The following is a 14,063-nucleotide window of genomic DNA, read 5'->3' as shown; positions in this document are numbered from 1 at the left end:
TAACTTTAATAAATCGAATACTAATTTTTAAAACCTAAGCCAAACCCTAAATAATCTTCTCTGCACACAGAAACTACTTTTTAAAATACTTTTTTAATTGAAATATACTTGACCCACAATATGACATTAGTTTCAGGTTACAATACAGCAATTCGACAGCTCTATACTTATGCCACGTTCACCACATGTGCAGCTCCCAACTGTTACACACAAAAACTACTTTTAAGGGCATCAAAGAGTATTCACATTAATGTATAATATGTGTGTATGGGTTTGAGATTATTTGAGGCAGTCTTTTTTTTTTTTTTTTTGAGGGATAAGACAGTTTAATTTAGAAATAAGCTTTGGACAGCCTCCCTCCCAATCCGAGGGGAGCCTAAGGGCCCACAGAGGAAAGAAAAGCTATCAGGGAGGGTAAGGCCACCGAGTGGGGAGGGAACAACACAGGAGCAGCTACCAACAGTGCCATAAAGCAAAAATACGGAACCTTCACGAATTTACCTGTCATCCTTACGCAGGGGCCATGCTAATCTTCTCTGTACCGATCCAATGTTAATATATGTGCTGCTGAAGAGAGCAGGAGACAGTCTTGTCACCTCTCATTTCTGTCTGTGTGGGGCCAAGAATAGGACAAATTCCCAGCAGGCCCCTGGGCTAACTTTCCAGCCCCCTTCAGTTCACACAGGAACTAGGCATGGGTCACGACACTTTGGGCGGTGCTCACCCATCACCAGCTATGGAGCCTGGAAGACAGAAGTGTCCCCAGCCCTTATGGGACCAAGGGTGTGGCAAACAGTGTCCCCAAGAGGGATGTCCTATCTTGGTGTGAGAGGCAGCAACGGGCAGACCTGTCCCAGAGTCGGGGGCTGGGGCGAGCCACGGCTCCTGCTCCCTCCACGGCTCAGAACATGGAGATCAGGGCGCAGTCCTCGTGGGCACCTCCTTTGAGGGAGGCCCTGCGGTGGTCAGCAGCACGGCTCCGGGCAGGAGAGCCCACCGTAAGAGAGGCCCTGTTGGTGGAAGGAAGAAGTAAATGACAAACCGGAGTCTCGCACACAAGGACTAGAAATAATCTCTGGAGGAACTGTGATGAACTTCACTGGTGACAAAGGTCAAGGACAGGGGACAGACTCCAGAGCAGGGGACTGACTCCACAGCGGTAGCTTCTAAACTAACTACACGCCATCGGTAGTACCATTTGATCGGGGTGGCATTGAAAGTGTAGATTGCTCTGGGCAGCATAGACATTTTAACAATGTTTATTCTTCCGATCCATGAGCATGGAATGTTTTTCCATCTCTTTGTGTCTTCTTCAATGTCTTTCATAAGCGTTCCATAGTTTCTAGAGTTTAGATCCTTTACCTCTTTGGTTAGGTTTATTCCAAGGTATCTTATGGTGTTTGTTGCTATTGTAAATGGCATCGATTCCCTAATTTCTCTTTCTGCAGTTACATTGTTAGTGTAGAGAAGAGCAACTGATTTCTGTGCATTGATTTTGTATCCTGCCATGTTGCTGAATTGCTGTATGAGTTTTAGCAATTTTGGGGTGGAGTCTTTGGGGTTTTCCACATAAAGTATCATGTCATCTGTGAAGAGAGAGAGTTTGACTTCTTCTTTGTCAATCTGAATACCTTTTATTTCTTTTTGTTGTCTGATCGCTGATGCTAGGACTTGTAGTACTATGTTGAACAATAGTGGAGAGAGTGGGCATCCTTGTCGTGTTCCTGATCTTAAGGGAAAAGCTCTCAGCTTTTCCCCATTGAGAATGATATTCGCTGCGGGCTTTTCATAGATGGTTTTTATGAAATTGAGAACTGTTCCCTCTATTCCTACACTCTGAAGAGTTTTAATCAGGAAAGGATGCTGTATTTTGTCAAATGCTTTTTCTGCATCAATTGAGAGGATCATATGGTTCTTGTCTCTCCCATTATTAATGTGTTCTATCACACTGATTGATTTGTGAATGTTGAATGACCCTTGCATCCCAGGAATAAATCCCACCTGGTCGTGATGGATAATCCTTTTAATGTACTGTTGGATCCTATTGGCCAGGATCTTGTTGAGAATTTTGGTGTCCATATTCATCAAGGATATTGGTCTGTAATTCTCCTTTTCGATGGGGTTTTGGGATCAAGGTAATGCTGGCCTCATAGAACAAACAATCCTAAAATTTGTATGGAACCAGAAAAGACCCCAAATCACCAAGGAAATGTTGAAAAAGAAAAACAAAGCTGGGGACAGCATGTTGCCTGATTTCAAGCTATATTACAAAGCTGTGATCACCAAGACAGTATGGTACTGGCATAAAGACAGACATATAGATCAATGGAACAGAATAGAAAGCCCAGATATGGACCCTCAAATCTATGGTCAACTAATCTTTGACAAAGCAGGAAAAAATATCCAATGGGAAAAAACAGTCTCTTCAATAAATGGTGCTGGTAAAATGGAACAGCCACATCCAGAAGAATGAAATTGGACCATGCTCTTACACCATACACAAAGATAAACTCTAAATGGATGAAACACCTCAATGTGAGACAGGAATCCACCACAATCCTAGAGGAGAACATAGGCAGTAACCTCTTCGACATCAGACACAACAACTTCTTTCAAGACACGTCCCCAAATGCAAGGGAAACAAAAGCAAAAAATGAACTTCTGGGACTTCAAGATAAAAAGCTTCTGCACAGCAAAGGAAACAGTCAATAAAACAAAGAGGCAACCCACAGAATGGGAGAAGATACTTGCAAATGACATTACAGATAAAGGGCTGATATCCAAGATCTATAAAGAACTTCTCAAACTCAACACCGAAAAAACAAATAATCAAGTCAAAAAATGGGCAGAAGACATGAACAGACACTTCTCCAAAGAAGACTTATGAATGCCTAACAGACACATGAAAAAATGTCCAACGTCATTAGCCATCAGGGAAATTCAAATCAAAACCACATTGAGATACCACCTTACACCAGTTAGAATGGCAAAAATTGACAAGGCAGGAAACAACAAATGTTGGAGAGGATGTGGAGAAAGGGGATCCCTCTTACACCGTTGGTGGGAATTGGTACAGCCACTTTGGAAAACAGTATGGAGGTTCTTCAAGACGTTAAAAATGGAGTTACCCTATGACCCAGCAATTATACTTATTTACCCCAAAGATACAGATGTAGTGAAAAGAAGGAGTACATGCACCCCCTTGTTCATAGCAGCAACGTCCACAGTAGCCAGACTGTGGAGGGAGCCAAGATGCCCTTCAACAGATGACTGGATAAAGAAGATGAGGTCCATCTATACAATGGAATATTACTCAGCCATCAGAAAGGATGAATACCCACCATTTGCATCAGCATGGGTGGAACTGAAGGGAATTATGGCTAAGTGAAATAAGTCAAGCAGAGAAAGACAATTATCATATGGTTTCACTTATATGTGGAACATAAGGAATAGCAGGGAGGACATGAGGAGAAGGAAGGGGAAAATGAAGGGGGGCGGAATCAGAGGGGGAGACGAACCATGAAAGACTATGGACTCTGAGAAACAAACTGAGGGTTTCAGAGGGGAGGGGGATGGGGGGATGGGTTAGCCCGGTGATGTGTATTAAGGAGGGTATTAAGGAGGGCACGTATTGCAATGAGCACTGGGTGTTACATGCAAACAATGAATCGTGGAACACTACACACTACACCAAAAACTAATGAAGTACTGTATGGTGACTAACAACACAATAATTAATTAATTAATTAAAAAATAAAATAACTACATATGGGCGCCTGGGTGGCTCAGCCGGCTAAGTGTCTGCCTTCAGCTCAGGTCATTATCCCAGCATCCTGGGATCAGCCCCTTGCTCAGCTCCTTGCTCAGCAGGGAGCCTGCTTCTCCCTCTCCCTCTGCTGCTCCCCCTGCTTGTGCTCTCTCGCGCTCTCTGTCAAATAAATAAAATCTTTTAAAAAAATAAAGTGAACTAACTACATAATCAGGTTGACATAAGTCTTTTGTCCTTTGGCTGTGGCCTGCCTGCTCACCGGAGAATGCCACACTGCAGGAAAACCCCTCTCGGCAATGTCTGGGAGGCCCACGTGTGTCCCCAAGCCCTGGGGACCCACTCCCCTCCCACGGGATCTGGGATGCTTGGCTGGCGCGGCACTTTCTGGGCACGTTCTCAGCTGTCTGTGCATTTTGGAAGCAGAGCTCAATGAATCCACTAGAAGGATTCTTTCTAATTAACCCCTAGAAGTTTATGCTTTCAGACAGTCCCAGAATTGCCGTGTCACAGTAAGATTTTGATCTTTATTATTGCTCACCCTAAGGGCTCCCTCAGGACCCCAGGGAAGGAGACAAAGGTGATGTGACACTAGAGAGGCTCGCCTCCAGGCAGGATGGCTGGCCCTGGGGTGACACTGGTCCCCACCGCGAGCAGAAGCAGGGGACCGAGGCCAGGATCTGGGAGAGCAGGCGGTCCGCAGCCAGGCTTCTCTGGCCCCCGTGCGGGCCCCCTGCTCCCGCCCAGAGCTTGACAGAGTTGGCAGAATGGAACCAAAGAAAGCACCAGCCTCTTGCCTGACCCCCTCTCAGATGCAGCCTCCCGCATCCACCTGTCCCGTTGCCCCAACCTCTCCTTGCCCCAACCTCTCCTTGCCCCAACCTCTCCTTGCCTCGAAAAAGAATCTGGGAAATTAACATTCCCCCCGCCCCCCCCACAATAACTGAGAAGTATTTGAAAAAGTTTCCCAGCATAACAGGAAGAGCAGGAAGAGGACAAGTTTGCACAGAGCTGGCTGCAGTCTGCTGGGAGATGAAAGAGAAGGTTCTTCTCATCTGTTTTGCATTCTCTAGAAGAGGGAGGGGTTGTCAGGGCCCCTGGGGCTCACATGAGGCAAAATCATCCCTGATTTTATTGGTAATTGCTTGGGAGTCAGTTCCCCCCAACCGTGGCCTTGACCCTCCCCTGCAACAGTTCTGCTGACCTTGCTGGGGGTCACCAGCCTAGACAAACCAGATTGTTAATGAAGACAGAAACGAATCATTGTATTTTGGGGTATCTTTGTCCAGCAGCTTAACATCCGTCCAAACTAACTAGCACTCAGGGGAATGGCTTCCTCCCCCTTGTCTACCTTTCTGTTGGAGGGTACCCAGGCTTGGAGATTCTAGAGACAGCTCTTTCCATGTTTATTTACAGCCTCTGTGTCCCTGAATGTACATCGAGGAGGCAGATTTGAGAAGCAGCCACCACTGGGCCCTCAGGACCTCGCCAACAACCCAAGCAAGTCTTTCCCTCTGTGTCAAACTCGCTTTGATGGGTCCTTTTTCCTCTTGCAGTGAGTTTTCTCCTGGAGCTCCCTGCTGCACTCCGAAGAAAGACCGAGCTCTCCTTCGTAGCCATAAGGTCTGTGTGTAGGGTGCCTGCCTTCCTCGAAAACCTCAGCCTCCCAACCACTCCACTCCAGCCCCACTGTCTTGCTTCTGTCCCCCAGATAGGCCAAGTACGTCCCTACCTCAGGGCCTTTGCACTTGCTGCTTCTTCTGTTTGGAAACCTCTTCTCCCAGATCTACGCAGCTGCCTCCTTTTCCTCATCAGGTCTCATCTCAGATGTGGTTCCTCAAAAGGTCGGCCCCGGCCACCCTAGCTGAGCACCCCATCTGCACACTCTGTTCCTCTCTACCACTTGGCCCTATTTAGTCTTTTTACAACACAACTCTGGCCTGGAAAATCATCTCCTTGTCTCGTGTGTTCATTGTTTGTCTGCTACCCTCATAAGAATCTAAGCTTCTTGAGGGCAGGGGTATGTCTGTCTTTTCTCCACCACATCCCAGTGCCTAGGAGCTAGACTCTTGGTGGGTGCCCGGTAAGTATCAGCTGACTGACTACCCAGGGCCCCTGTCGTCAGAGAGCTCAGGCTTTATCAGAGTTGACACACAGAACTCTCCTGTGTTACTAGAACTCTGCTAACCCTCAAATGGGAGTAAATGAAGGCTGGCTAATTCTACCCCGGGGGCCAGATGTGGCTTCATACAGAAGGGCTCCCCAGAACTGCATTTTGAAAGATATGTAGGTGCTTCCCAGGTGAACCAAAGGTGCAAAGGTGTAAAAACAAACAAAAAACCAATCAAAAAACAAACAAACAACAAAAAAGACCCCAAAAAAGGACCATTCAGGAAACAGCAGGCAGTTTGATGAGACCAGAGGAAGGGTTGTGCAGGATGGGGGGAGGGGGGAAGAGACCATCAGGAGGGGCCCCTCCACAAAGAGAAAGAACTTGGGTTTCCTTCTAGAGACAGCAATTGGCCACTGTGAGGGTTTCTTCCCTGTTAATATTTTGGCTCCTTCCCATGTTGAAGAGTCTTCAACAGAGGGATGACTGGGTCAGAACTGCATTTCCAAAAGATCCCTCTGCCAAACTTGGAGTTCCCTGTGTCCCTTGCCCAATTATGACCGTATTCAGGCATATTTCCAAAAGACTCTACTGCCCTCTTTCTAAAAATAGTTAGTTTTTCTTTGGGGGCACAGAAGTCCGCAGCACAATCTTCTAGAAGGAGCGATCCATGTTTCAATTCCTCGAGACTTGTATCGTCACCTGACCGCGCGTCTTCAGCTTTTTTTGTCCAGTCTCGAGAGTCCAATTACATCACAGGGCAGATCTCATGGGGCAGCAGGAGGAAGCTAGAGGGCGTCTGATGAACTAGAACTCAGGCTTTGTTCAGCTCGCCTCTGCGGCTTTCATGTTTGGATAGAAACCCAGCATCCGCAACGGTGAAGTGGAAACGTACAAGTATCTGGCCACTAAGATTGTTTTGAGGTTTAAGTTAGTTAATATCGTGCAGCAAGCACTTGGAAGATTCCCTACAATATGATGAGCGTTATATAAGTGTTTGGTGTTCTCTCTGACCAACACAGATTCGATGTCTGGAGTTGACCAAATAAACTGAGTTTCAGTGGAAGAAAAACATAGACGTGTATACCTTGTGCGCATGTGTGTGTCCGTTTCCCTTTAGTTATGAGCCAGCCTGGGACATATACATACTTCCACTTCCACTCTCACAGACCTACTACGTGCCCAACAGAGTTCCAGGTGCCATACATGTGTTATCTCATTATCCGCACGGCGAACCTACAAGGTAGGCATGATTATCCCCACTTTACAGATGAAGAACACTGAGGCGCAGAGAGGTTGACAACTAAAAGTTTCACAGCTCAAACCTCACCTGTTTGTGCCTTTATCCCTCCTTGCACCTCAGTAGCCAGAGGACAAAAATCCCATCCTTTCCATCTTTGCATTCCCAAAGCCCAACACAGGGAGGGAAGGGGATACCCAGTGAGTGTTTGCTGGGTCTATATCCCTGTATATGTTATGTGTTCAAAATTACTCTTGAAAACTCTTTCAATGGTCCACTCATGTATCCAAAAAATGTTGATTGAACACCTACTATGTGCAGGGAGATAGCACTGGAGATAAAGTGCACCGGATGGGTAAAATCCCTGTTCCCGTGGAGCTGGGAGTCTAGTGAGGCACTAACTCGATGGTTAATATCACATCATGTAGTGTTAAGGGCCAGGAAGAAACAACAAGGTGACGAAGGGACTAGAGAGTGACAGGTAGTACTTTAGATAAGGAGGGCAGAGCATACCTTTCTGCCGAAGTGAAATTTGAGCAGAGCTTGAAAGAAGTGAGGAAACAAGACATGAGCCCATCAGGAGAAAATGTGAGTATTCCAGGCAGAGGGAACAGCAGGTGTCAAGGCCCTGGGGATTAGCTTGGAGTTTGTAGAGCCCATAAAGTGAAATATACATGGTGTTGTAGCTCAGCCCTTCACATTGACCTCTGCTGGCTACCTACCAGAGGGGATCCCCTTTGTCAAGTCCCCACCCCCACCCCAACCTAGGTGCTATGTGCCCTTCCTTCCAACAGCCAGCACCTGTGCCTCTCCTTCTGACCTCCCCAGTACCCTGAAGCCACTTTGCACACTGAGGTAGAAAGCAGGAAGTGCCTGGAACTGACTGCTCTGCTGACACCTTCTCCCTGCCGCCTTCAACCGGTGCCTGGAGGGTGGGGACAAGTATGGAGGAGTGACTTTCATTCCAGAGCTGCCCTGCAGGAACAGACTGGCCCAGCCACACAGGACTGCACCTGAGATGACCCCTCTGTTCTCTGCTCGGCTTCTCTCCCTTCCTCTCCTGCCTCACCCACTCCGTTAGCATCCTCATGGGAGCACATCCTTGCTAAGCCACTTGACTACCTGAAGCAAACATACAATGAGTAATGTTGCAGAACATAGTAATAAACACATCTGCAGAACGTTTTCTATTTTTTAAATGATGGCAACAAAGACATAGATTTGGCTGTGCTGAGTTAAATGCACATAAGATGCTACCCCCACTGTATTATATCCCCCACTCCAGCCTTCCAGGACCCCAAACTGGGGCAGCATGAAGGCCTATGGCCTGTGGGTCTGAGCTCAAAGCACTGCCTTTTGGCATCAGGGAGGGGATGGTCCGCTCTGGAAAGCGAACTTGGATCGATCTTCAGAGAGACAGGAGCTAAATATATTTTTCTCCAATTCTAAGGTTACTCAAAGCCTCAAGAGATAGTCTGGGCATATCAGCCATGCCAGGCTGGCATCCAAGCCTATCACGAAACTACTTCTCCCCCTCCCGAGGACTTCCCTGCCCCAAGTGCAGGCAAATCCTTTTTAGCAAAGGCCTCGCCCTCACCCCTGGCATAGCCCAGGCTTGAACGCATCTATTCCTTCCTTTGCTCAGCAGACATTTACTAAAGAGCCATTGAGCCAACTCGTGGACGACACTAAGCCAGGTGCCCATAATTCTGCAGGTGCCCAGATGGAGAGAGCATCTGGCCCCAAGGATCCCATCAGCTTTGAGTATGAGCTGTGTCCCAACTAGGAACCCACTTGTAATACATTATTACAAGAATGGCCTGCGTCCCCTTTACAATGTGATCTTGTCCCTTCTATCCAGGGGTGGACTCTATTTCCCCATCCTTGAATCGGAAAACTCGACTAGAAAACTTATATATTAGTTTTCTATTGCTCTGTAACAAATTACTACCACAAACTTAGTGCCACGAACTACCACAACGCTCAGGCACCATTTCCATTTCTGTTGGTCAGAAGTCCAGGAACAGCTTCACTGGATTCTCTGCTTGGCGTCTCAGGCCACAGTCAAGGTGTTGGCTGGGGCTGTGTTCGCATCTGAAAGCCGGGATCCTCCCCTGGGCTCACTGGTTGTTAATAGAATTCGGATCCTCCAGATTGTAGAACTGGGGCTCTGGAGGCCGAGAGACCACCCACCGTTCCTGCCATGTGGTCCTGTCCACATCACGGCAGTTTGTTTCCTCCAGGCCAACAGGAGACAGTTTCTGCTGCTTCCAATCCCTCCCCTCAGCAAACACCTGGATCCTCTTTTAAAGTGCTCTCCTGGGCGCCTGGGTGGATCAGTCAGTTCAGCATCTGCCTTCAGCTAGTCATGATCCCTGCATCCTGGGATCGTCCTGGGATCGAGCCCCGCATGGGGCTCCCTGCTCGGTGGGGAGGCTGCTTCTTCCTTTTCCTCCGCCGCTCCCCTTGCTTGTGCTCTCTCGCTCTCTCTGTCAAATAAATAAAAAAAATTTTTTTAAAAAAACAATAATAAGAAAAAAGTTTAAGAAATGTATACTTGGTCTTCTTCCTGGGCTCCTGGCACAAAGCCCCTAAAACCTTTGTGATTTCCTAAGTGATGGGATGAGAGGAGGGTCTTGTGTTATTCAGTCATTAGCCCCCTTCCGCCACACCTGAGTTTATGCTAATGCAATGACTCTTGGTGCACCTGCCCCTGGGTAGCTTCAGGATGAGACTTGTCGACAGGCCAAGTGATTAGAACAAGTGGTTGACACTTGAAGAGCCCCCACTGGCCCTTGAAAGCGCTCGGATGAGCTTCTGGGCTGGTGAACGCACGGAGGTGCTGGGAAGCAGGTGTGCCCCGAGAGGGTGTGTTAGGTCTGCATCCCGCTCTGCATATCTTGCCCTCTGTGTCTCTTCCTTTGGCTGTTCCTGAGTTAGATCTTTTCTAATAAATTGGTAAATGTAAGTCAAGTGTTTCCCTGATTCCTGGGAGCTGTTGCAGCAAACGATGAAAACTGGGGAGATGGTCATGGGAACCCTCGATGTACAGCCGCCTGGGCAGAAGTCTGAGTGATCCAGACTAGCTATCGGTGCCTGAAGGAGTCTTGTGGGACCTGCGCGACATCCAATTGGTGTTTAAAGAGCTGAAAATCTGGTTGTCGGTGCAAGGAGCAAACCCACACGTTTGGTGTCAGAAGTGCTGCGAGAAGAGAACCGGATCAAGGACTCCCTTTGATTAACTCAGGGTCAGCTGGTTTAGGGACTTTACCATATCGCAAAAGCCCTTACCTGTTCACTGAACCCGATCAGGGAGAAAATCAGCTCATTGCAAGTGCCATCCCACTCAGTGGAGGGGATTATGCGAAACAAGCACAGCGGGCCGGGAGAGGCCCACAGGGCGGCAGGGATCTCGAGGGCCCTGAATTCTGCCAACTCTGACCAACAGTGTGCAGTGGGAGCGATGTTGAGCAACTTTCAAGGCTGGGCCTTAAGAGCCTTGCAGTGTTCTTTGCCTCCTTACATGGCTCCTGCAGCCCTGTGAGGAAGCCTGAGCTAGACTGCTGAATCGTGAGAGGCCACGCAAGAGCGAGGCCCAGCCAACACCTGGTACTAAGCCCCCGGACGTGTGAGCCCCCTCTGGCCATGTCTCTGACTGCAGCCCCATGGAGGACCCGAAGCAAGACCAGGAAAAAAAACAAAACAAAACACACATACACAAAACCACCCAGCTGAGCCCAGCCAACCCACAGAAGCATGAAAAACAGATTCTTGTGTATGACGGCAACAAATGATGGTGTTTCGTAGCACAAGCTAACGAAATCGCCCTTTCTCTGGGCAGCAGCTTGCACAGTCCAGGAGATTAAAGTTTTCCCTTGCGGTGTTGGACCAAATCTCAGAAGGACAGACTGTGCAAGAGGTAGAAAGAACTTGCTCTCATAGAATAGAGAGTGGGCGGCTCAGTGGGTTAAGCATCTGCCTTCTGCTCAGCTCATGATCCCAGGTTCCTGGGTGTTGGGCTCCCTGCCCAGTGGGGAGTCTGCTTCTCCCTCTCCCTCTGCTCCTGCCTGCCCTGCTCATGCTCTCTCTCTCTCTCAAATAAATAAATAAAATCTTAAAAAAAAAAAAAAAGATGATGTGGGAGAGGTGGAAGGATTCAACGTGGAAGTTACTTCCTTTCCTTAAAGCTCTGGCTGACTCCTCTACCCGGGCTGCCTTTCTCATTCTTCACTTGCAGGCAAATTCATCTTCAGCTTCCAAGGCCCCAGTCAAATGTCCCCACCTCTGAGAAGCCCTCCCAGCCTCCTCTGCCCCACGTAGAGGACTGCTCTCTTATCTAGTATGATGGTTCATTTGATGTGTCCACTTGCCTGGGTTCTGGGATGCCCAGATAGCTGGTAAAGATTATTTCTGGTGAGTCCCTGAGAGTGTTTCCGGAAGAGATTAGCATTTGATTCCATAAACTGAATAAAGAGATCCACGCTCACCAATATGCGCGGTTATCATGTATCCACTGCGGGCCTGAACAGAACAAAAAGGCAGAGGAATGGTGAATTCCTTCTCTTCTCCAGCGGGGACATCGATCATCTCCTGCCCTGGTTCTCTGCCTTTCCCACCAGGGGACTAACACCCAAAGCCTCCTAGTTCTTGGACCCTGGGCTACCAGCTTCCCTGGTTCGCCAGTTTGTAGACTTCTTGACCTTCATAACCACATGAGCCGACTCCAAGAACGAATCTCCTATTTCTATATACACCCTAATGGTTCTGCTTCTCTGGAGAACTCTAACACGTTTAGATTCCCAAGGCATCCTTTACATACCTTTTGTGGTGGGCTGCATATGCCCCATCCACCCAAAGATGTCCACATTCTAATCCCCAGAGCCTATGAATATGATACCTTACATACACTGTGTAATACGTTACCCTGGGGTAAAAGGGACTTTGCAAATACGATTAAAGTAAGGTTGTTGAGATGAGGAGATAATCCTCAATTATGTGGGTGAGCCCAATGTAATCACAGAGGTCCTTATCCGAAAGAGGCAGGAGGTAAGTCAGGGGAAGGCAAAGTAAAGATTGGAATGATGTAGCCATAAGCCAAGGAATGCCAGCAGCTTCTAGAAGCTGGAAGAGGCAAGGAATGGATTCTCTTCTAGAGCCTCCAGAAGGAACCAGCCCTGGGGATATCTTGACTATAGCTCAGTGATGCTGATTTGGAACTGTAGGATAATAAGTCTGTGCTACTTAAAGCTACTAAGTTTGTGGTAATTTGCTACAGCTGCCATAGGAAATTACTACATGCTTATTCTACCGCCAGTCACACTATATGACAGGTCCCTCTCTCACCTGACGAAGAGTTCCTCAAGCCTGGGGCACCTTTGTTTGGGTGGTTTAACACAAAACCTTAAAAAGGGTCACAAAAGCTGCTGAATGAACTAACAAATGGATTTAATGTTTACCCACTTAATCCGGCTTCCTGTCTCTCTCAGGCTGAACACACACACACACACACACACACACACACACACTCATGTCCACACAGCTCATCTGCCCATTCACCCCCATCATCCCCAGGAAGGCAGCTCTATTCTTTGACCACAGCCCACTTTGGGCTGGCCAGCAAATAACTATTTTTCAAGAGCATGTTGATTTTAAGGAAGGTGAGGGGGGATTTCTTCCAAGATAATAATGGACAAAACTGCATAGATACAGGGATGGTAAGCAGAAATTTTGATGTGGTCGATTTGAAACCATAGGAATTGGTATTACAGTACAGAATAGTAAAAATCCTCTTTTCTAATAAACAAGTAATGAAAGCAAGAGAGATCTTGACCCTCACCACGTCCCTCTCAGCTCCACCACAGCCACGAAAATGGTGGCAAAATTTCCATTTAATGACACCAAGAGAGGTTCGCTTTATATCATGAAGGGAGAAAAGCACATTTCAGACAGTGTGATTCATAAGATCCCATTTTGTTAAAAAGAAATACATATATATATACGATGTATATACAACGTATACAAATTCATACATACGTGTGTTTGTATAGACGGAGAACAGAGGCTGGAAGAGAATTCATGACATTAACAATGGTTTGACGGAGACTATGGACAGTAAGTTTTTTTTTTTTTAATTTACAAAGAACAAGACAGTTGGTGTAATAAAAAATAAAGTTTAAATAATTCAAAGGAAAAGAAATGGAGCGTTTTGTGTGGCAGGGCTATTTTGTGTCCACTCCGGGACAGCCAGGTCTCCCAGTCTCTCCTCAAATAGGAAGCTGGGGTCTGGTCTCCCTGTGAGCAATGGCGGAACCACTGAAGAACTGCAGGCAGCCGGAGAGCGCCGAGGCCAGGGGGCCTGGGAATCAGAAAACATATAGACAAGGTCATGTGGGTGGTTTCTGCCAAATGACCCAAGGATGACCCACTCGGGCCTAATGTGGGGTGCCAGGAACCCATCTCACCAGACAGCCTCTCCGTCCCTCCCCTCGCCGCCACATAGTCCTGGCTGCGATCTTCAACCCGCCTCTGGGGTGAAGGCAGGTGCCGCCCAAGACCCCAGCCGGCCGAAGAACAGATGCACAGGATCCTCCCGCCCTCCTCCACCCCATCCACCGCCCCCACCCCTCTTTCTGCGGCTGAGTTTTTGTTTTAATTCATCCGAACTGGTTACAAAACCACACTCCCACGAATACATAAATAATGGATTGGGGAGGGGGAGGGCGATATTTTAAAGAAATTCCCGCAGGGCCTGGCAAGGCAACAGCAAATGCATTTCTGCTGTATCATATTTAACTGTTTGCAAACTTCTGGTGGGAGGATGCGCCGCAGCTGCAGAGACTCCATCGTCCTTCCCCCGCTGGGGCCTAGCGAGACTTGCAAGGGGGAGGTGTTAAAAGGAGGGAGAAGTTGTCGGCCATCAAGGGCCGGGAAGATGGAGAAGGCAGTAA

The 14,063-nt window shown here is 47.8% G+C and overlaps 1 non-coding gene across 1 annotated transcript; it reads right to left on the bottom strand.

Annotated features, from left to right (window-relative positions):
* Positions 1–474: 474 nt before the first annotated feature.
* LOC117796546 lies at positions 475–578 on the bottom strand. Its single transcript, XR_004621097.1, has one exon. It is a non-coding gene; the product is annotated as a U6 spliceosomal RNA (small nuclear RNA).
* Between the last annotated feature and the right edge of the window lie 13,485 nt (positions 579–14,063).

This window comes from Ailuropoda melanoleuca, chromosome 15 (genome assembly GCF_002007445.2).
Source record: "Ailuropoda melanoleuca isolate Jingjing chromosome 15, ASM200744v2, whole genome shotgun sequence".
NCBI classification, from domain to species: Eukaryota; Metazoa; Chordata; class Mammalia; order Carnivora; family Ursidae; genus Ailuropoda; species Ailuropoda melanoleuca.
Note: the sequence above shows the minus strand (reverse complement) of the source record. Positions and strands in the feature narration are given on the sequence as shown.